Source organism: Oryzias latipes, chromosome 23 (genome assembly GCF_053564925.1).
Source record: "Oryzias latipes strain Hd-rR chromosome 23, Olatipes_Hd-rR_3.1".
Classification (NCBI taxonomy): domain Eukaryota; kingdom Metazoa; phylum Chordata; class Actinopteri; order Beloniformes; family Adrianichthyidae; genus Oryzias; species Oryzias latipes.
In genome coordinates this window covers 13,223,085-13,242,713 of record NC_136259.1, presented here as the reverse complement: position 1 = coordinate 13,242,713, position 19,629 = coordinate 13,223,085, and the positions used below count along the sequence as shown (strand labels likewise).

The window sequence follows — 19,629 nt, the reverse complement described above, 5'->3', positions numbered from 1 at the left end:
TCCAACTCTTCTCCCTTATTAAAATGATTCCAAATTAATACAAAAGTGCTGCTCAAACTATTTATTGGCTTTCTCCCACACTCAGCTGCAAACATCCCTGGTCAACAGCCTAACCCAACTTAACACTGTGCATTACTCAGAAGCCAACTGTTCCACATACAATCTACAAGTGAACAAACTTGGATCTCCTCAACTGTTTTTTTTTTCAAGTTGTGTGGTTAAAGTTTGTAACAGTGCACAATAGATCGAGTCACTAATAGGCAAGCACCTAACTTTGTCTTAAGGCCATGCTACAACGTCAGCAATCCAAAGAGTCGCAGCTTGCGCTCTGCACAGATGCACCCTTGTGCTATCCTATGACCTTGGCCTTAAATTGACGTGTTTTCCCTACCATGACAAAGGTGGATAAAGGTGAAAGGGATTTCCTGTAATCCATGGAAACCAGTGAAGATCACTAATCATTGAAGAAAAAGGCTCAGCACACTGTCTAGATGACCCAAATCCCAACATCAAAGTGCATCAGATAGCACAAGTGTTAAACAATGACCCTGATGTGATTTGAACACACAACCTTCTGATCTGGAGTCAGATGCGCTACCATTGCGCCACAGAGTCCTTTTCAATATCTGTAAACACATTCTACTGGCAAGATTTTGACCCTTTTTGGCTCTTTCTTCAGTGCTGGCCAAATTTCTCATGGTCACTACACAACAGGCATGTTTATGTTTTTTTTCAAAAATTATTTTCTAAGGGTCAGAATCCAACTGACTTCATAACTTGTAATGCCTTTTTCTTATTCACTGTAGTTTCTTTGATCGCTTTTATGTGACTAGGTCTTTTCGTCTGTAGTTCATGTCAGTGGTTTTCCTTGGCCTTTTCTTCATCGTCTCTACTATTGTCTAACTGTAACTTTTCAACTAGGAACTGTGTCGTTTTTTTCAAGAGGTACAAGTCAGCATCAAGAAAACAGTCTCCTTTTCAAGAAAGGAAAAAGTCACAACAGAAAAGCTATAGTTGAAATGTCAGCCTTCTTTAAGTAAGACTACGAGATGAAAGATGACAAAGAGCCAAGAAAGTGGGTTCAAATAGAGAAGTGGTGTTCATGTTTGCTCCATATCAGAACAGCAAGAAAATTTACACCATATGGAGCTTTTTGACAGTTCAAGGGCATTGGCTGGATAACCATTGACTACTATTGGTTGCTACCAACTATGAGATAATATTGGATCAAAACATACCCCTGATGTGTGCGATTGTGTGAACAATACCACACTAACAGCATGGCCATTGTCCAGATTCACTTTTATGCATTTGAACATTAGCCTAAAGGCATGTAGAGACTCCTACTACATTCAAACGGACTCTGGAACACACATTCATCCCATGCCTGGTGTGTATGTAGTAGCATGGTGAGAGTTTTTGACCTCAGCTGTATTTGTCCACAGTGTCCAGCAGATACAACATACCCTTCCCTTTAGTGCGTGCGGCTGGATGTCGTTTGTATCTTGATTGTTTTCTCTTTATTTGTAAGGATGCCTTGGTGCCGTTGTGAAAAGTTTGTTCAAAAAGTAGAGTTAGCCCTCCTATGGGCTAGTTGTGGATAAAACTGCATGCTGTACATCCCTCTTTCAAGGTTTGTAAGACCTAGAAGTGGAACACGACCACTTCCAATGAAACGCCTGTACCAACGCACTTGTATGCACATTTTGGGCTAAGTCGTTGAAAACTGTTTCAACACGCATCGCGAAGCATGTTTTTTTATAATCGTTTTAGGGCTCCACGCACAAGACGCACGGCCATTGAATGAGCGTCAAATCTTACAAAGTGGAACATTGACCAGTCAAGGACTGGGATTTGATAGTGACTTATTGGTCGCGGCTTTTTCAAAACACAAAGTACCAATGGTTTTAAAAGTGACCATGAAGCAGAATTTAGTCATTGTTGTCAGTGGCTTGTCGGAGTTAAATGACACCAATTCTTTCATGTGTGAACATAGTTGGCAAGCCTCAGTGTTCTAATGGATAAGGCACTGGCCTCCTAAGCCAGGGATTGGGGGTTCAAGTCCCCTCTGAGGTGCTTCAAATGTTGCAGCTCTTCATTATAAAGAAAGTCATTGATTCTAAGTGAAATTCTGCACATGAGCTTCTTCCTTCACCAACCCTGTTTGTGTGTCAATTCCAGCATTCTCCAACTCTTCTCCCTTATTAAAATGATTCCAAATTAATACAAAAGTGCTGCTCAAACTATTTATTGGCTTTCTCCCACACTCAGCTGCAAACATCCCTGGTCAACAGCCTAACCCAACTTACAACTGTGCATTACTCAGAAGCCAACTGTTCCACATACAATCTACAAGTGAACAAACTTGGATCTCCTCAACTGTTTTTTTTTCAAGTTGTGTGGTTAAAGTTTGTAACAGTGCACAATAGACCGAGTCAATATTAGGCAAGCACCTAACTTTGTCTTAAGGCCATGCTACAACGTCAGCAATCCAAAGAGTCGCAGCTTGCGCTCTGCACAGATGTACCCTTGTGCTATCCTATGACCTTGGCCTTAAATTGACGTGTTTTCCCTACCATGACAAAGGTGGATAAAGGTGAAAGGGATTTCCTGTAATCCATGGAAACCAGTGAAGATCACAAATCATTGAAGAAAAAGACTCAGCACACTGTCTAGATGACCCAAATCCCAAAATCAAAGTGCATCAGATAGCACAAGTGTTAAACAATGACCCTGATGTGATTTGAACACACAACCTTCTGATCTGGAGTCAGACGCGCTACCATTGCGCCACAGAGTCCTTTTCAATATCTGAAAACACATTCTACTGGCAAGATTTTGACCCTTTTTTGCTCTTTCTTCAGTGCTGGCCAAATTTCTCAAGGTCACTACACAACAGGCATGTTTATGTTTTTTTTCAAATTATTTTCTAAGGGTCAGAATCCCACTGACGTCCTAACTTGTAATGCCTTTTTCTCATTCACTGTAGTTTCTTTGATCTCTGTTATGTGACTAGGTCTTTTCGTCTGTAGTTCATGTCAGTGGTTTTCCTTGGCCTTTTCTTCATCGTCTCTACTATTGTCTAACTGTAACTTTTCAACTAGGAACTGTGTCGTTTTTTTCAAGAGGTACAAGTCAGCATCAAGAAAACAGTCTCCTTTTCAAGAAAGGAAAAAGTCACAACAGAAAAGCTATAGTTGAAATGTCAGCCTTCTTTAAGTAAGACTACGAGATGAAAGATGACAAAGAGCCAAGAAAGTGGGTTCAAATAGAGAAGTGGTGTTCATGTTTGCTCCATATCAGAACAGCAAGAAAATTTACACCATCTGGAGCTTTTTGACAGTTCAAGGGCATTGGCTGGATAACCATTGACTACTATTGGTTGTTACCAACTATGAGCTAATATTGGATCAAAACATACCCCTGATGTGTGCGATTGTGTGAACAATACCACACTAACAGCATGGCCATTGTCCAGATTCACTTTTATGCATTTGAACATTAGCCTAAAGGCATGTAGAGACTCCTACTACATTCAAACGGACTCTGGAACACACATTCATCCCATGCCTGGTGTGTATGTAGTAGCATGGTGAGAGTTTTTGACCTCAGCTGTATTTGTCGACAGCGTCCAGCAGATACAACATACCCTTCCCTTTAGTGCGTGCGGCTGGATGTCGTTTGTATCTTGATTGTTTTCTCTTTATTTGTAAGGATGCCTTGGTGCCGTTGTGAAAAGTTTGTTCAAAAAGTAGAGTTAGCCCTCCTATGGGCTAGTTGTGGATAAAACTGCATGCTGTACATCCCTCTTTCAAGTTCTGTAAGACCTAGAAGTGGAACACGACCACTTCCAATGAAACGCCTGTACCAACGCACTTGTATGCACATTTTGGGCTAAGTCGTTGAAAACTGTTTCAACACGCATCGCGAAGCATGTTTTTTTATAATCGTTTTAGGGCTCCACGCACAAGACGCACGGCCATTGAATGAGCGTCAAATCTTACAAAGTGGAACATTGACCAGTCAAGGACTGGGATTTGATAGTGACTTATTGGTCGCGGCTTTTTCAAAACACAAAGTACCAATGGTTTTAAAAGTGACCATGAAGCAGAATTTAGTCATTGTTGTCAGTGGCTTGTCGGAGTTAAATGACACCAACTCTTTCATGTGTGAACATAGTTGTCAAGCCTCAGTGGCCTAATGGATAAGGCACTGGCCTCCTAAGCCAGGTATTGGGGGTTCAAGTCCCCTCTGAGGTGCTTCAAATGTTGCATCTCTTCATTATAAAGAAAGTCATTGATTCTAAGTGAAATTCTGCACATGAGCTTCTTCCTTCACCAACCCTTTTTGTGTGTCAATTCCAGCATTCTCCAACTCCTCTCCCTTATTAAAATGATTCCAAATTAATCCAAAAGTGCTGCTCAAACTATTTATTGGCTTTCTCCCACACTCAGCAGAAAACATCCCTGGTCAACAGCCTAACACAACTTACAACTGTGCATTACTCAGAAGCCAACTGTTCCACATACAATCTACAAGTGAACAAACTTGGATCTCCTCAACTGTTTATTTTTTCAAGTTGTGTGGTTAAAGTTTGTAACAGTGCACAATAGACCGAGTCAATATTAGGCAAGCACCTAACTTTGTCTTAAGGCCATGCTACAACGTCAGCAATCCAAAGAGTCGCAGCTTGCGCTCTGCACAGATGTACCCTTGTGCTATCCTATGACCTTGGCCTTAAATTGACGTGTTTTCCCTACCATGACAAAGGTGGATAAAAGTGAAAGGGATTTCCTGTAATCCATGGAAACCAGTGAAGATCACAAATCATTGAAGAAAAAGGCTCAGCACACTGTCTAGATGACCCAAATCCCAACATCAAAGTGCATCAGATAGCACAAGTGTTAAACAATGACCCTGATGTGATTTGAACACACAACCTTCTGATCTGGAGTCAGACGAGCTACCATTGCGCCACAGAGTCCTTTTCAATATCTGTAAACACATTCTACTGGCAAGATTTTGACCCTTTTTTTCGTCTCTTTCAGTGCTGGCCAAATTTCTCAAAGTCACTACACAACAGGCATGTTTATGTTTTTTTTCAAAATATTTTCTAAGGGTCAGAATCCCACTGACTTCATAACTTGTAATGCCTTTTTCTCATTCACTGTAGTTTCTTTGATCGCTTTTATGTGACTAGGTCTTTTCGTCTGTAGTTCATGTCAGTGGTTTTCCTTGGCCTTTTCTTCATCGTCTCTACTATTGTCTAACTGTAACTTTTCAACTAGGAACTGTGTCGTTTTTTTCAAGAGGTACAAGTCAGCATCAAGAAAACAGTCTCCTTTTCAAGAAAGGAAAAAGTCACAACAGAAAAGCTATAGTTGAAATGTCAGCCTTCTTTAAGTAAGACTACGAGATGAAAGATGACAAAGAGCCAAGAAAGTGGGTTCAAATAGAGAAGTGGTGTTCATGTTTGCTCCATATCAGAACAGCAAGAAAATTTACACCATATGGAGCTTTTTGACAGTTCAAGGGCATTGGCTGGATAACCATTGACTACTATTGGTTGCTACCAACTATGAGATAATATTGGATCAAAACATACCCCTGATGTGTGCGATTGTGTGAACAATACCACACTAACAGCATGGCCATTGTCCAGATTCACTTTTATGCATTTGAACATTAGCCTAAAGGCATGTAGAGACTCCTACTACATTCAAACGGACTCTGGAACACACATTCATCCCATGCCTGGTGTGTATGTAGTAGCATGGTGAGAGTTTTTGACCTCAGCTGTATTTGTCCACAGTGTCCAGCAGATACAACATACCCTTCCCTTTAGTGCGTGCGGCTGGATGTCGTTTGTATCTTGATTGTTTTCTCTTTATTTGTAAGGATGCCTTGGTGCCGTTGTGAAAAGTTTGTTCAAAAAGTAGAGTTAGCCCTCCTATGGGCTAGTTGTGGATAAAACTGCATGCTGTACATCCCTCTTTCAAGGTTTGTAAGACCTAGAAGTGGAACACGACCACTTCCAATGAAACGCCTGTACCAACGCACTTGTATGCACATTTTGGGCTAAGTCGTTGAAAACTGTTTCAACACGCATCGCGAAGCATGTTTTTTTATAATCGTTTTAGGGCTCCACGCACAAGACGCACGGCCATTGAATGAGCGTCAAATCTTACAAAGTGGAACATTGACCAGTCAAGGACTGGGATTTGATAGTGACTTATTGGTCGCGGCTTTTTCAAAACACAAAGTACCAATGGTTTTAAAAGTGACCATGAAGCAGAATTTAGTCATTGTTGTCAGTGGCTTGTCGGAGTTAAATGACACCAATTCTTTCATGTGTGAACATAGTTGGCAAGCCTCAGTGTTCTAATGGATAAGGCACTGGCCTCCTAAGCCAGGGATTGGGGGTTCAAGTCCCCTCTGAGGTGCTTCAAATGTTGCAGCTCTTCATTATAAAGAAAGTCATTGATTCTAAGTGAAATTCTGCACATGAGCTTCTTCCTTCACCAACCCTGTTTGTGTGTCAATTCCAGCATTCTCCAACTCTTCTCCCTTATTAAAATGATTCCAAATTAATACAAAAGTGCTGCTCAAACTATTTATTGGCTTTCTCCCACACTCAGCTGCAAACATCCCTGGTCAACAGCCTAACCCAACTTAACACTGTGCATTACTCAGAAGCCAACTGTTCCACATACAATCTACAAGTGAACAAACTTGGATCTCCTCAACTGTTTTTTTTTTTCAAGTTGTGTGGTTAAAGTTTGTAACAGTGCACAATAGATCGAGTCACTAATAGGCAAGCACCTAACTTTGTCTTAAGGCCATGCTACAACGTCAGCAATCCAAAGAGTCGCAGCTTGCGCTCTGCACAGATGCACCCTTGTGCTATCCTATGACCTTGGCCTTAAATTGACGTGTTTTCCCTACCATGACAAAGGTGGATAAAGGTGAAAGGGATTTCCTGTAATCCATGGAAACCAGTGAAGATCACTAATCATTGAAGAAAAAGGCTCAGCACACTGTCTAGATGACCCAAATCCCAACATCAAAGTGCATCAGATAGCACAAGTGTTAAACAATGACCCTGATGTGATTTGAACACACAACCTTCTGATCTGGAGTCAGATGCGCTACCATTGCGCCACAGAGTCCTTTTCAATATCTGTAAACACATTCTACTGGCAAGATTTTGACCCTTTTTGGCTCTTTCTTCAGTGCTGGCCAAATTTCTCATGGTCACTACACAACAGGCATGTTTATGTTTTTTTTCAAAAATTATTTTCTAAGGGTCAGAATCCAACTGACTTCATAACTTGTAATGCCTTTTTCTTATTCACTGTAGTTTCTTTGATCGCTTTTATGTGACTAGGTCTTTTCGTCTGTAGTTCATGTCAGTGGTTTTCCTTGGCCTTTTCTTCATCGTCTCTACTATTGTCTAACTGTAACTTTTCAACTAGGAACTGTGTCGTTTTTTTCAAGAGGTACAAGTCAGCATCAAGAAAACAGTCTCCTTTTCAAGAAAGGAAAAAGTCACAACAGAAAAGCTATAGTTGAAATGTCAGCCTTCTTTAAGTAAGACTACGAGATGAAAGATGACAAAGAGCCAAGAAAGTGGGTTCAAATAGAGAAGTGGTGTTCATGTTTGCTCCATATCAGAACAGCAAGAAAATTTACACCATATGGAGCTTTTTGACAGTTCAAGGGCATTGGCTGGATAACCATTGACTACTATTGGTTGCTACCAACTATGAGATAATATTGGATCAAAACATACCCCTGATGTGTGCGATTGTGTGAACAATACCACACTAACAGCATGGCCATTGTCCAGATTCACTTTTATGCATTTGAACATTAGCCTAAAGGCATGTAGAGACTCCTACTACATTCAAACGGACTCTGGAACACACATTCATCCCATGCCTGGTGTGTATGTAGTAGCATGGTGAGAGTTTTTGACCTCAGCTGTATTTGTCCACAGTGTCCAGCAGATACAACATACCCTTCCCTTTAGTGCGTGCGGCTGGATGTCGTTTGTATCTTGATTGTTTTCTCTTTATTTGTAAGGATGCCTTGGTGCCGTTGTGAAAAGTTTGTTCAAAAAGTAGAGTTAGCCCTCCTATGGGCTAGTTGTGGATAAAACTGCATGCTGTACATCCCTCTTTCAAGGTTTGTAAGACCTAGAAGTGGAACACGACCACTTCCAATGAAACGCCTGTACCAACGCACTTGTATGCACATTTTGGGCTAAGTCGTTGAAAACTGTTTCAACACGCATCGCGAAGCATGTTTTTTTATAATCGTTTTAGGGCTCCACGCACAAGACGCACGGCCATTGAATGAGCGTCAAATCTTACAAAGTGGAACATTGACCAGTCAAGGACTGGGATTTGATAGTGACTTATTGGTCGCGGCTTTTTCAAAACACAAAGTACCAATGGTTTTAAAAGTGACCATGAAGCAGAATTTAGTCATTGTTGTCAGTGGCTTGTCGGAGTTAAATGACACCAATTCTTTCATGTGTGAACATAGTTGGCAAGCCTCAGTGTTCTAATGGATAAGGCACTGGCCTCCTAAGCCAGGGATTGGGGGTTCAAGTCCCCTCTGAGGTGCTTCAAATGTTGCAGCTCTTCATTATAAAGAAAGTCATTGATTCTAAGTGAAATTCTGCACATGAGCTTCTTCCTTCACCAACCCTGTTTGTGTGTCAATTCCAGCATTCTCCAACTCTTCTCCCTTATTAAAATGATTCCAAATTAATACAAAAGTGCTGCTCAAACTATTTATTGGCTTTCTCCCACACTCAGCTGCAAACATCCCTGGTCAACAGCCTAACCCAACTTAACACTGTGCATTACTCAGAAGCCAACTGTTCCACATACAATCTACAAGTGAACAAACTTGGATCTCCTCAACTGTTTTTTTTTTTCAAGTTGTGTGGTTAAAGTTTGTAACAGTGCACAATAGATCGAGTCACTAATAGGCAAGCACCTAACTTTGTCTTAAGGCCATGCTACAACGTCAGCAATCCAAAGAGTCGCAGCTTGCGCTCTGCACAGATGCACCCTTGTGCTATCCTATGACCTTGGCCTTAAATTGACGTGTTTTCCCTACCATGACAAAGGTGGATAAAGGTGAAAGGGATTTCCTGTAATCCATGGAAACCAGTGAAGATCACTAATCATTGAAGAAAAAGGCTCAGCACACTGTCTAGATGACCCAAATCCCAACATCAAAGTGCATCAGATAGCACAAGTGTTAAACAATGACCCTGATGTGATTTGAACACACAACCTTCTGATCTGGAGTCAGATGCGCTACCATTGCGCCACAGAGTCCTTTTCAATATCTGTAAACACATTCTACTGGCAAGATTTTGACCCTTTTTGGCTCTTTCTTCAGTGCTGGCCAAATTTCTCATGGTCACTACACAACAGGCATGTTTATGTTTTTTTTCAAAAATTATTTTCTAAGGGTCAGAATCCAACTGACTTCATAACTTGTAATGCCTTTTTCTTATTCACTGTAGTTTCTTTGATCGCTGTTATGTGACTAGGTCTTTTCGTCTGTAGTTCATGTCAGTGGTTTTCCTTGGCCTTTTCTTCATCGTCTCTACTATTGTCTAACTGTAACTTTTCAACTAGGAACTGTGTCGTTTTTTTCAAGAGGTACAAGTCAGCATCAAGAAAACAGTCTCCTTTTCAAGAAAGGAAAAAGTCACAACAGAAAAGCTATAGTTGAAATGTCAGCCTTCTTTAAGTAAGACTACGAGATGAAAGATGACAAAGAGCCAAGAAAGTGGGTTCAAATAGAGAAGTGGTGTTCATGTTTGCTCCATATCAGAACAGCAAGAAAATTTACACCATCTGGAGCTTTTTGACAGTTCAAGGGCATTGGCTGGATAACCATTGACTACTATTGGTTGCTACCAACTATGAGCTAATATTGGATCAAAACATACCCCTGATGTGTGCGATTGTGTGAACAATACCACACTAACAGCATGGCCATTGTCCAGATTCACTTTTATGCATTTGAACATTAGCCTAAAGGCATGTAGAGACTCCTACTACATTCAAACGGACTCTGGAACACACATTCATCCCATGCCTGGTGTGTATGTAGTAGCATGGTGAGAGTTTTTGACCTCAGCTGTATTTGTCCACAGTGTCCAGCAGATACAACATACCCTTCCCTTTAGTGCGTGCGGCTGGATGTCGTTTGTATCTTGATTGTTTTCTCTTTATTTGTAAGGATGCCTTGGTGCCGTTGTGAAAAGTTTGTTCAAAAAGTAGAGTTAGCCCTCCTATGGGCTAGTTGTGGATAAAACTGCATGCTGTACATCCCTCTTTCAAGTTCTGTAAGACCTAGAAGTGGAACACGACCACTTCCAATGAAACGCCTGTACCAACGCACTTGTATGCACATTTTGGGCTAAGTCGTTGAAAACTGTTTCAACACGCATCGCGAAGCATGTTTTTTTATAATCGTTTTAGGGCTCCACACACAAGACGCACGGCCATTGAATGAGCGTCAAATCTTACAAAGTGGAACATTGACCAGTCAAGGACTGGGATTTGATAGTGACTTATTGGTCGCGGCTTTTTCAAAACACAAAGTACCAATGGTTTTAAAAGTGACCATGAAGCAGAATTTAGTCATTGTTGTCAGTGGCCTGTCGGAGTTAAATGACACCAACTCTTTCATGTGTGAACATAGTTGTCAGGCCTCAGTGGCCTAATGGATAAGGCACTGGCCTCCTAAGCCAGGGATTGGGGGTTCAAGTCCCCTCTGAGGTGCTTCAAATGTTGCAGCTTTTCAATATAAAGAAAGTCATTCATTCTAAGTGAAATTCTGCACATGAGCTTCTTCCTTCACCAACCCTGTTTGTGTGTCAATTCCAGCATTCTCCAACTCCTCTCCCTTATTAAAATGATTCCAAATTAATCCAAAAGTGCTGCTCAAACTATTTATTGGCTTTCTCCCACACTCAGCAGAAAACATCCCTGGTCAACAGCCTAACCCAACTTACAACTGTGCATTACTCAGAAGCCAACTGTTCCACATACAATCTACAAGTGAACAAACTTGGATCTCCTCAACTGTTTATTTTTTCAAGTTGTGTGGTTAAAGTTTGTAACAGTGCACAATAGACCGAGTCAATATTAGGCAAGCACCTAACTTTGTCTTAAGGCCACGCTACAACGTCAGCAATCCAAAGAGTCGCAGCTTGCGCTCTGCACAGATGTACCCTTGTGCTATCCTATGACCTTGGCCTTAAATTGACGTGTTTTCCCTACCATGACAAAGGTGGATAAAGGTGAAAGGGATTTCCTGTAATCCATGGAAACCAGTGAAGATCACTAATCATTGAAGAAAAAGGCTCAGCACACTGTCTAGATGACCCAAATCCCAACATCAAAGTGCATCAGATAGCACAAGTGTTAAACAATGACCCTGATGTGATTTGAACACACAACCTTCTGATCTGCAGTCAGACGCGCTACCATTGCGCCACAGAGTCCTTTTCAATATCTGTAAACACATTCTACTGGCAAGATTTTGACCCTTTTTGGCTCTTTCTTCAGTGCTGGCCAAATTTCTCATGGTCACTACACAACAGGCATGTTTATGTTTTTTTTCAAAAATTATTTTCTAAGGGTCAGAATCCCACTGACTTCATAACTTGTAATGCCTTTTTCTCATTCACTGTAGTTTCTTTGATCGCTGTTATGTGACTAGGACTTTTCGTCTGTAGTTCATGTCAGTGGTTTTCCTTGGCCTTTTCTTCATCGTCTCTACTATTGTCTAACTGTAACTTTTCAACTAGGAACTGTGTCGTTTTTCTCAAGAGGTACAAGTCAGCATCAAGAAAACAGTCTCCTTTTCAAGAAAGGAATAAGTCACAACAGAAAAGCTATAGTTGAAATGTCAGCCTTCTTTAAGTAAGACTACGAGATGAAAGATGACAAAGAGCCAAGAAAGTGGGTTCAAATAGAGAAGTGGTGTTCATGTTTGCTCCATATCAGAACAGCAACAAATTTACACCATCTGGAGCTTTTTGACAGTTCAAGGGCATTGGCTGGATAACCATTGACTACTATTGGTTGCTACCAACTATGAGCTAATATTGGATCAAAACATACCCCTGATGTGTGCGATTGTGTGAACAATACCACACTAACAGCATGGCCATTGTCCAGATTCACTTTTATGCATTTGAACATTAGCCTAAAGGCATGTAGAGACTCCTACTACATTCAAACGGACTCTGGAACACACATTCATCCCATGCCTGGTGTGTATGTAGTAGCATGGTGAGAGTTTTTGACCTCAGCTGTATTTGTCGACAGCGTCCAGCAGATACAACATACCCTTCCCTTTAGTGCGTGCGGCTGGATGTCGTTTGTATCTTGATTGTTTTCTCTTTATTTGTAAGGATGCCTTGGTGCCGTTGTGAAAAGTTTGTTCAAAAAGTAGAGTTAGCCCTCCTATGGGCTAGTTGTGGATAAAACTGCATGCTGTACATCCCTCTTTCAAGTTCTGTAAGACCTAGAAGTGGAACACGACCACTTCCAATGAAACGCCTGTACCAACGCACTTGTATGCACATTTTGGGCTAAGTCGTTGAAAACTGTTTCAACACGCATCGCGAAGCATGTTTTTTTATAATCGTTTTAGGGCTCCACGCACAAGACGCACGGCCATTGAATGAGCGTCAAATCTTACAAAGTGGAACATTGACCAGTCAAGGACTGGGATTTGATAGTGACTTATTGGTCGCGGCTTTTTCAAAACACAAAGTACCAATGGTTTTAAAAGTGACCATGAAGCAGAATTTAGTCATTGTTGTCAGTGGCCTGTCGGAGTTAAATGACACCAACTCTTTCATGTGTGAACATAGTTGTCAAGCCTCAGTGGCCTAATGGATAAGGCACTGGCCTCCTAAGCCAGGGATTGGGGGTTCAAGTCCCCTCTGAGGTGCTTCAAATGTTGCAGCTCTTCATTATAAAGAAAGTCATTGATTCTAAGTGAAATTCTGCACATGAGCTTCTTCCTTCACCAACCCTGTTTGTGTGTCAATTCCAGCATTCTCCAACTCCTCTCCCTTATTAAAATGATTCCAAATTAATCCAAAAGTGCTGCTCAAACTATTTATTGGCTTTCTCCCACACTCAGCAGAAAACATCCCTGGTCAACAGCCTAACCCAACTTACAACTGTGCATTACTCAGAAGCCAACTGTTCCACATACAATCTACAAGTGAACAAACTTGGATCTCCTCAACTGTTTTTCTTTCAAGTTGTGTGGTTAAAGTTTGTAACAGTGCACAATAGACCGAGTCACTAATAGGCAAGCACCTAACTTTGTCTTAAGGCCATGCTACAACGTCAGCAATCCAAAGAGTCGCAGCTTGCGCTCTGCACAGATGCACCCTTGTGCTATCCTATGACCTTGGCCTTAAATTGACGTGTTTTCCCTACCATGACAAAGGTGGATAAAGGTGAAAGGGATTTCCTGTAATCCATGGAAACCAGTGAAGATCACAAATCATTGAAGAAAAAGGCTCAGCACACTGTCTAGATGACCCAAATCCCAACATCAAAGTGCATCAGATAGCACAAGTGTTAAACAATGACCCTGATGTGATTTGAACACACAACCTTCTGATCTGGAGTCAGACGCGCTACCATTGCGCCACAGAGTCCTTTTCAATATCTGTAAACACATTCTACTGGCAAGATTTTGACCCTTTTTGGCTCTTTCTTCAGTGCTGGCCAAATTTCTCATGGTCACTACACAACAGGCATGTTTATGTTTTTTTTCAAAAATTATTTTCTAAGGGTCAGAATCCCACTGACTTCATAACTTGTAATGCCTTTTTCTCATTCACTGTAGTTTCTTTGATCGCTTTTATGTGACTAGGTCTTTTCGTCTGTAGTTCATGTCAGTGGTTTTCCTTGGCCTTTTCTTCATCGTCTCTACTATTGTCTAACTGTAACTTTTCAACTAGGAACTGTGTCGTTTTTTTCAAGAGGTACAAGTCAGCATCAAGAAAACAGTCTCCTTTTCAAGAAAGGAAAAAGTCACAACAGAAAAGCTATAGTTGAAATGTCAGCCTTCTTTAAGTAAGACTACGAGATGAAAGATGACAAAGAGCCAAGAAAGTGGGTTCAAATAGAGAAGTGGTGTTCATGTTTGCTCCATATCAGAACAGCAAGAAAATTTACACCATATGGAGCTTTTTGACAGTTCAAGGGCATTGGCTGGATAACCATTGACTACTATTGGTTGCTACCAACTATGAGCTAATATTGGATCAAAACATACCCCTGATGTGTGCGATTGTGTGAACAATACCACACTAACAGCATGGCCATTGTCCAGATTCACTTTTATGCATTTGAACATTAGCCTAAAGGCATGTAGAGACTCCTACTACATTCAAACGGACTCTGGAACACACATTCATCCCATGCCTGGTGTGTATGTAGTAGCATGGTGAGAGTTTTTGACCTCAGCTGTATTTGTCGACAGCGTCCAGCAGATACAACATACCCTTCCCTTTAGTGCGTGCGGCTGGATGTCGTTTGTATCTTGATTGTTTTCTCTTTATTTGTAAGGATGCCTTGGTGCCGTTGTGAAAAGTTTGTTCAAAAAGTAGAGTTAGCCCTCCTATGGGCTAGTTGTGGATAAAACTGCATGCTGTACATCCCTCTTTCAAGGTTTGTAAGACCTAGAAGTGGAACACGACCACTTCCAATGAAACGCCTGTACCAACGCACTTGTATGCACATTTTGGGCTAAGTCGTTGAAAACTGTTTCAACACGCATCGCGAAGCATGTTTTTTTATAATCGTTTTAGGGCTCCACGCACAAGACGCACGGCCATTGAATGAGCGTCAAATCTTACAAAGTGGAACATTGACCAGTCAAGGACTGGGATTTGATAGTGACTTATTGGTCGCGGCTTTTTCAAAACACAAAGTACCAATGGTTTTAAAAGTGACCATGAAGCAGAATTTAGTCATTGTTGTCAGTGGCTTGTCGGAGTTAAATGACACCAATTCTTTCATGTGTGAACATAGTTGGCAAGCCTCAGTGTTCTAATGGATAAGGCACTGGCCTCCTAAGCCAGGGATTGGGGGTTCAAGTCCCCTCTGAGGTGCTTCAAATGTTGCAGCTCTTCATTATAAAGAAAGTCATTGATTCTAAGTGAAATTCTGCACATGAGCTTCTTCCTTCACCAACCCTGTTTGTGTGTCAATTCCAGCATTCTCCAACTCTTCTCCCTTATTAAAATGATTCCAAATTAATACAAAAGTGCTGCTCAAACTATTTATTGGCTTTCTCCCACACTCAGCTGCAAACATCCCTGGTCAACAGCCTAACCCAACTTAACACTGTGCATTACTCAGAAGCCAACTGTTCCACATACAATCTACAAGTGAACAAACTTGGATCTCCTCAACTGTTTTTTTTTTCAAGTTGTGTGGTTAAAGTTTGTAACAGTGCACAATAGATCGAGTCACTAATAGGCAAGCACCTAACTTTGTCTTAAGGCCATGCTACAACGTCAGCAATCCAAAGAGTCGCAGCTTGCGCTCTGCACAGATGCACCCTTGTGCTATCCTATGACCTTGGCCTTAAATTGACGTGTTTTCCCTACCATGACAAAGGTGGATAAAGGTGAAAGGGATTTCCTGTAATCCATGGAAACCAGTGAAGATCACTAATCATTGAAGAAAAAGGCTCAGCACACTGTCTAGATGACCCAAATCCCAACATCAAAGTGCATCAGATAGCACAAGTGTTAAACAATGACCCTGATGTGATTTGAACACACAACCTTCTGATCTGGAGTCAGATGCGCTACCATTGCGCCACAGAGTCCTTTTCAATATCTGTAAACACATTCTACTGGCAAGATTTTGACCCTTTTTGGCTCTTTCTTCAGTGCTGGCCAAATTTCTCATGGTCACTACACAACAGGCATGTTTATGTTTTTTTTCAAAAATTATTTTCTAAGGGTCAGAATCCCACTGACTTCATAACTTGTAATGCCTTTTTCTCATTCACTGTAGTTTCTTTGATCGCTGTTATGTGACTAGGTCTTTTCGTCTGTAGTTCATGTCAGTGGTTTTCCTTGGCCTTTTCTTCATCGTCTCTACTATTGTCTAACTGTAACTTTTCAACTAGGAACTGTGTCGTTTTTCTCAAGAGGTACAAGTCAGCATCAAGAAAACAGTCTCCTTTTCAAGAAAGGAATAAGTCACAACAGAAAAGCTATAGTTGAAATGTCAGCCTTCTTTAAGTAAGACTACGAGATGAAAGATGACAAAGAGCCAAGAAAGTGGGTTCAAATAGAGAAGTGGTGTTCATTTTTGCTCCATATCAGAACAGCAACAAATTTACACCATCTGGAGCTTTTTGACAGTTCAAGGGCATTGGCTGGATAACCATTGACTACTATTGGTTGCTACCAACTATGAGCTAATATTGGATCAAAACATACCCCTGATGTGTGCGATTGTGTGAACAATACCACACTAACAGCATGGCCATTGTCCAGATTCACTTTTATGCATTTGAACATTAGCCTAAAGGCATGTAGAGACTCCTACTACATTCAAACGGACTCTGGAACACACATTCATCCCATGCCTGGTGTGTATGTAGTAGCATGGTGAGAGTTTTTGACCTCAGCTGTATTTGTCCACAGTGTCCAGCAGATACAACATACCCTTCCCTTTAGTGCGTGCGGCTGGATGTCGTTTGTATCTTGATTGTTTTCTCTTTATTTGTAAGGATGCCTTGGTGCCGTTGTGAAAAGTTTGTTCAAAAAGTAGAGTTAGCCCTCCTATGGGCTAGTTGTGGATAAAACTGCATGCTGTACATCCCTCTTTCAAGTTCTGTAAGACCTAGAAGTGGAACACGACCACTTCCAATGAAACGCCTGTACCAACGCACTTGTATGCACATTTTGGGCTAAGTCGTTGAAAACTGTTTCAACACGCATCGCGAAGCATGTTTTTTTATAATCGTTTTAGGGCTCCACGCACAAGACGCACGGCCATTGAATGAGCGTCAAATCTTACAAAGTGGAACATTGACCAGTCAAGGACTGGGATTTGATAGTGACTTATTGGTCGCGGCTTTTTCAAAACACAAAGTACCAATGGTTTTAAAAGTGACCATGAAGCGGAATTTAGTCATTGTTGTCAGTGGCCTGTCGGAGTTAAATGACACCAACTCTTTCATGTGTGAACACAGTTGTCAAGCCTCAGTGGCCTAATGGATAAGGCACTGGCCTCCTAAGCCAGGGATTGGGGGTTCAAGTCCCCTCTGAGGTGCTTCAAATGTTGCAGCTCTTCATTATAAAGAAAGTCATTGATTCTAAGTGAAATTCTGCACATGAGCTTCTTCCTTCACCAACCCTGTTTGTGTGTCAATTCAAGCATTCTCCAACTCTTCTCCCTTATTAAAATGATTCCAAATTAATCCAAAAGTGCTGCTCAAACTATTTATTGGCTTTCTCCCACACTCAGCAGAAAACATCCCTGGTCAACAGCCTAACCCAACTTACAACTGTGCATTTTGGACCCAGACTCGTCTTGCTGCTGCAGAACAGCCAGCGGTTTGCTGATCCTAACGATGTTCCCGGTTGGAATGAACACTGCTTTTCTGGAACATTCTTTGAGGTGCATATTAGCCAAGCTGTACACAGCTTCTTGAGCTGACACGTGTCGATTACGCAATTATACGGTGCCCAATTTCTTCAGCGTCTCTTTTGCACTGGCTTTTCCTTTTTCCGCTTCTTTTTGAGTGTTTAACAGGCCAATTTTGCGCTCTTTTGAAATGTACGAGATGATGTACACGACGCAAGCGAAGGCACCAACGATGTACTGAATGTCCATGTCTGCATTCCAACATTTTAACAGGGACTTGTTGTAGGGGATGATCGTTTTTTTTTTTTTTTTTAAGGACTTCTCCGATGGCAGGCCCTGAACAGTTTCTCGTACATTTCCTGGTCAATTTAGAAATATTCAAAGATCTGTTCCAGGGTTTTGAATTCAGATTTGTCGAATTTCCGTCAAATTCAAATGCCTTCTCAGCGATCCACTTCCTCATCTCAATCTTCAAGCAGATGCATTCTAATTTAGATTCGCCGGCCTTGACCTTTGGGTCCGAACATTTGGGGCATTTCTGTATCTTTTCATCATTGATAACAAGTGTTCGGCCAGATCCTGTTTTTTGGAAAGTTGAAGCGACATTTGTTCCCCCCCTTTTTACATGACTTTGTGCGGTTTCTGGAGTGCTGCTGGACAGCCAGATCATTTCCTTTTAACAGTTCCTCATCCTAAGGAATCTCGCAGGTGACATTTAGCAATAAACGTCGCTACCTCATTTTCCTCCCTTTCCCTATCCGTGGAACCCTCTCAATCCAAAACAAAACATGCACGTGAGGGGACCTACGCTGCTGGAACTCAATCCTAAAAAAGAAATTGACGATTTTCCCCAATCAGATTAGTTGGAAATATCAGAACCACCCTAAGGAAACAGTGACAGTGGAAGTCAAACATAAGTGTCGCTGTTCCTACGCAGCTATTCGCACCTTTCTGCCCAAGCAAAAAAAAAAAAAAAATTCCGCCCAAGCTAACTGGTCAGCTGTCTGGGTTCTCCCTTCCTGTCTTAACAGTGTCAAGGAGATTTTTCCAACGCATGTCGGCAGCAGAGAATGAACAGAACCATGTTGACTACCCTGCTGACAATCACACGCCAACAGGTCTGTGTTGCTTGCCAGAATGCCGGAGGAAACTAAAGCCCTGATGTGCTTCCAGCAGCTTATTGGGGATTTCTCAGAACATGCATCGGCACTTACACCATCAGATACACATTTCCAGATTTTTTTCTGAGAGCCACAGACACACTAGAAACAACTTTATCGATCTCCGACATGTACTGTGCAAAAAAGATGTACTCGACGTTTTGTTAAAAACTGTTCTGTTAAATTGGAACGACAGACTCAATTTATACTTCCCGTTTTCCTGGTAAATGTTTTTACCATCCGGAAAGATGACAGGGAAGCACTTTGCTTCATTTTTCTGATTAATCAATAGTCTGACCGGATTATTTCCTTCTGCTTGGGCCAGATTCAAAATGTCCTCAAAATACTGATCCAGGACTTCTTGGCCAATGTCCACTGGGAACAGAGCAGAATCCTGGAACATGCAGTGATTCTGTCTGTCATGGAGAAGCTCATCTTCTCCATCATCGGCCTCATCCTCCTTTTCATCTTTTTTGTCCGTAAGATTAACTGGTTTGTTTTGATTTTCATCTTCCAAATCTTCCTTACAAAATTCATTGAGCCAAGCTTCATTAAACTCCATGTCTTTATAATATTGATTATTGCGTTTCAAATACTGCAAGGGTCGCCTAATGTGCATGTATCCACAAATTGATTCTCATAATGACCTTTGTAAGTCAGTTTACGATTTAATTTGATACCGAACAGAGACCCTTCCATGTCTGACCGAGGCAGCACATTGGTCGTTTGCACCAAGTTGGCAGGAACACACATGATCAGACCGTAAACACCATTCTGCCTAC

General features: G+C 41.4%; 12 non-coding genes across 12 annotated transcripts; 4 read left to right on the top strand and 8 right to left on the bottom strand.

The window, feature by feature from the left end:
* Nucleotides 1–543: 543 nt before the first annotated feature.
* On the bottom strand, nt 544–615 carry trnaw-cca (transfer RNA tryptophan (anticodon CCA)). The gene has a single exon. It is a non-coding gene; the product is annotated as a tRNA-Trp (tRNA).
* A 2,113-nt stretch (nt 616–2,728) lies between these two features.
* Nucleotides 2,729–2,800, bottom strand: trnaw-cca (transfer RNA tryptophan (anticodon CCA)). The gene has a single exon. It is a non-coding gene; the product is annotated as a tRNA-Trp (tRNA).
* A 1,386-nt stretch (nt 2,801–4,186) lies between these two features.
* Nucleotides 4,187–4,259, top strand: trnar-ccu (transfer RNA arginine (anticodon CCU)). Its single transcript has one exon. It is a non-coding gene; the product is annotated as a tRNA-Arg (tRNA).
* A 653-nt stretch (nt 4,260–4,912) lies between these two features.
* Nucleotides 4,913–4,984, bottom strand: trnaw-cca (transfer RNA tryptophan (anticodon CCA)). Its single transcript has one exon. It is a non-coding gene; the product is annotated as a tRNA-Trp (tRNA).
* Nucleotides 4,985–7,097: 2,113 nt separating this feature from the next.
* Nucleotides 7,098–7,169, bottom strand: trnaw-cca (transfer RNA tryptophan (anticodon CCA)). Its single transcript has one exon. It is a non-coding gene; the product is annotated as a tRNA-Trp (tRNA).
* Nucleotides 7,170–9,284: 2,115 nt separating this feature from the next.
* trnaw-cca (transfer RNA tryptophan (anticodon CCA)) lies at nt 9,285–9,356 on the bottom strand. Its single transcript has one exon. It is a non-coding gene; the product is annotated as a tRNA-Trp (tRNA).
* A 1,388-nt stretch (nt 9,357–10,744) lies between these two features.
* Nucleotides 10,745–10,817, top strand: trnar-ccu (transfer RNA arginine (anticodon CCU)). Its single transcript has one exon. It is a non-coding gene; the product is annotated as a tRNA-Arg (tRNA).
* Nucleotides 10,818–11,470: 653 nt separating this feature from the next.
* trnac-gca (transfer RNA cysteine (anticodon GCA)) lies at nt 11,471–11,542 on the bottom strand. The gene has a single exon. It is a non-coding gene; the product is annotated as a tRNA-Cys (tRNA).
* A 1,387-nt stretch (nt 11,543–12,929) lies between these two features.
* trnar-ccu (transfer RNA arginine (anticodon CCU)) lies at nt 12,930–13,002 on the top strand. The gene has a single exon. It is a non-coding gene; the product is annotated as a tRNA-Arg (tRNA).
* Nucleotides 13,003–13,654: 652 nt separating this feature from the next.
* Nucleotides 13,655–13,726, bottom strand: trnaw-cca (transfer RNA tryptophan (anticodon CCA)). Its single transcript has one exon. It is a non-coding gene; the product is annotated as a tRNA-Trp (tRNA).
* Nucleotides 13,727–15,840: 2,114 nt separating this feature from the next.
* Nucleotides 15,841–15,912, bottom strand: trnaw-cca (transfer RNA tryptophan (anticodon CCA)). Its single transcript has one exon. It is a non-coding gene; the product is annotated as a tRNA-Trp (tRNA).
* Nucleotides 15,913–17,299: 1,387 nt separating this feature from the next.
* Nucleotides 17,300–17,372, top strand: trnar-ccu (transfer RNA arginine (anticodon CCU)). The gene has a single exon. It is a non-coding gene; the product is annotated as a tRNA-Arg (tRNA).
* The last annotated feature ends 2,257 nt before the right edge of the window (nt 17,373–19,629 follow it).